Genomic DNA, 3,223 nt, shown 5'->3' with positions numbered 1-3,223 from the left:
GACGATAGGCTAGGGGGCGTTTCAGACTTCCCCTCTCTGTCATTCTCGGCCAGAGCCACTTCCAACACACTATCCTCCTCGTTCCTGGAGCCCCTTGTCACCTCCTTAGTCGCGATATCCTAGCCTTCCTCTCTGCTGTATGTATTAAGCTTTACCCCTGGTGGTTTTCAACTGGAGCACCTCTCTTTTACCCCCGTGCCTGTAACAGCCCTATCCCCCTTGCCTCAGTCTGAGGTACCGAGGACCTCTAAGGAAGCGCTGTCCCTGGCCGAGGTCCCATCCCAGTTGTGGCCCATGAACAACACGTACATCGGTGCATGCATCTCTACAGCCGCACGCGTAGAAGTCCCAGTCGACCCTTCCCGTCCTCTTCTGTGCCGCCACCAGCAGCGCCTTCCCCATGCTGCTACTGAAGGTGCTAGCCCCTCCTCCAGAGCTACATTTCAAAGGGATTGCTTGTCCCCTGTAACACTCCCATCTTCCCTGTTAAGAAGTCTGGTCACAGATGCCGGGCCGGCGCCTCGTGGGAGTTCTCTGGGCTGTCAATGCCATTGTGCTGCCTCGCTCCCGTAGTCTCCAAGCCCCAGACTCAGGTATCCCTTACTCCCCCACGTGTCACTGTGCTCACTGCAGTAGATCTTTACATCTCCAGCCTTTCCAATGCCCCTTGTCCTCGGCAGTCATAAACAGAAGAATGCGCCTGGTCAGCTTTCTCCGGCCTTGTGGCTGCTGGCAAAGGAAGAGGCCTGTTGGGTTCACTCAGAGAACAAAGCAAAGGAAGTCTGTTATACCAGAGCACATATGCATGTCTATTAGGCCAGGGCCTTCTTCTGGCTGGTTAGTTCAGGTTTGGACCTTTATTGGGGCTCAAATGGTCTTAGACAATTATCAAAGTCTATTCCCTTTTCTGAGATAAGGCTGTTCATGATCTCCATCTGCTTTTCTGGTAGCTGGAGCCTTTCCTGTTTTGTAAAGTTTTCCTCCATTTCTGTGTGTGTTCTCTGTTTCTTTAGCATAAAACTGTGAATCCCATGTTCTGATTATCCTTTTTATTTCTCCTGCTTTTGCTGTGATTGGCCTTTCTCATTGGCTTTCTCATTGATCTGATACTCAGTTTTCTTTTGGTCAGATTAGCTGTGGGTTTTATCAACATCACTAGTCATGTCAGAGAATCCATTTTTAGTCCTATTTGCCATGTCTATTTTTCTTTCATATTTGTCTATTTCCCTTCTAATTTTTATATGATCTCTTTTGTGCTTATTTTAGGTTTGTTTCCCTCATTTTAAAGCACCTTTTAAATTTATTAACTTCCTCTTTTTCTGTGTTCTTAACATATGATCGTAAAGATGTGTTGTCCCCCCCGAGACTGCTTTAGCTGAATCCCAGAAATTTTGGCGTGTTGATTCATTGTTATCATTTGCTTTTACAAAGTTATAATTTCTGTGATTTGTTCTTTGACTCAGCTGTCCTTTAATATGTCCTTGTTAAGTCTCCATTTGGGATTGTATCTTTTTGCTTGTGGTCTCTGAACCGATTTCCATTCTTATTTCATTAAGGAATGAAAGGATGTATCATTTCTTTCTGCCTTTTTACATTTGTTTGCAGTATCTCTGTGCCCTCATGGTTAATTTTCATAGAAGTTCCATGTGTTGCAAAGAAATTTGGATATTCTTTTGTTGTCCCATTTAGAAGATGCCATACCTTTTAATTCTCATTTCTCCACAAATTTGCTTCTCTTTCCTGCTTTCACCTCATTCTGTATTTCTTCCCTCTCCTTTTTTCCTCTCAGTTTCTCATATAGATTTCCCTTCTTCTCTTCCCTGTCAACTAGTCCTGTTCAGTAGCTTTTAAATTTCACCCATCTTTCTTCCGCTTTCCAACAATGATTTCTCAGAGGCAGAGTTACACAGTCATAGGTCTTACTCTCTCTTCCATGGATACCACAGTCTAGTGGCCAGATAGCATAAAGACGACTGGTGATGGTTCAAGATGCAGTAGATAACCTTGGTATCTTTGATGTCTAACCAAACTCTAAGCACTAAGTAGATTGATCAGCAAACATCTGACTTCTTTGACAAATAGAGAGAGGTAGCTGGCAAAAGTGACACCAAACTGGACTATGAATTAGTTTGTAAAGTCTTATAATTCTGCTGCAGCTGCCTTCATGGCCCGGAACAAATTGTTCTCATCTGCCCACTCCACCAGAGGAAGTCTTCGCATGCTTGGAGTAGGCACCCCCTAACTCAACGAGGGGTCTGAGACCCCTTGGTCACCCTCCATCTGGTTTAGCCCACCTGCTGAAATGGTTTACGGGGGTGTGGCCACTGCACTTGCTACAGTCTCGTGGAGCCACAGATGAGAGTTGGGTGCATCAAGTAGACACCCAAAGCGGAAAGCAGCTCTGAAACTCAGCAGCCCCCGTACAGGAGGTACAATTCTTCCCTGAACACCCTACACCCCAATAAGATAGAGTCATTCTGATCCAATTACCTTTAATTCTTTTTCTTACAGTTCCTAATCATATTTCCTTAATGCCCAATTTTAAGTGTATTTTCCCTTAAAGTCTGGTCTCCTTGTAGAGGGTCAAACGTCACAATTACAATGGGAGAGCTCAGTCCAATCCAATCTAAATTTATAGTTACAAACAGCATATAGCATCCCAATTTTCCCAGGAGGCATTTGCTGCCAGTTCCTCAAAGTATAAGATCCATTACTTTCAGTTAGCCTGGTCCTGTAGTTTTTTCCTGGCCGTCTTTCTGCTCAGGAGGAGGGGGTGAATCTGGGAGGAAGGGAGGGAGGTGGTGGAGGCACTGGAGAGGAGGAGCCCACAGAGATGAGCAGCCTGTTGGGTGATGGCTGAGGTGGAGTTTGAGCCCTGGGGTGGAGTTTGGAGGCCTGGAAGGAGCTTAGGGCAGGAGAGGGGACATTCCTTGGGAGGGAGGGCAGGGCTTGGGAAGGAGAGGCAGTCAGGGTCTCTGAGTCCTAGCCCTGGGTGTGATTGGAGGAAAGGGCCCAGTCATCCTGGGGGCCTCAGGGGTTGGACTGGGTGGCACTCTTGGGGATAAGAAGACCCTCCCAGAGTGGACTGGCCAGAAGGAGGAAGCCTTTGAACTGAGACTGCTCTGCCTTCCCTGGACCTCAAATCTCTTTCCTTTTTTCCCTAGGAGCTGAGATCGCTCTGCCTTCCCCTGTATCAGAGGTCACTCTGCCTTCCCTGGAGCTG

Source organism: Vombatus ursinus, unplaced genomic scaffold (genome assembly GCF_900497805.2).
Source record: "Vombatus ursinus unplaced genomic scaffold, bare-nosed wombat genome assembly UNPS02014669.1, whole genome shotgun sequence".
In the NCBI taxonomy this organism is placed as follows: Eukaryota; Metazoa; Chordata; class Mammalia; order Diprotodontia; family Vombatidae; genus Vombatus; species Vombatus ursinus.
The sequence above is the reverse complement of the archived record's forward strand: the minus strand, read 5'-3'. Positions refer to the sequence as shown.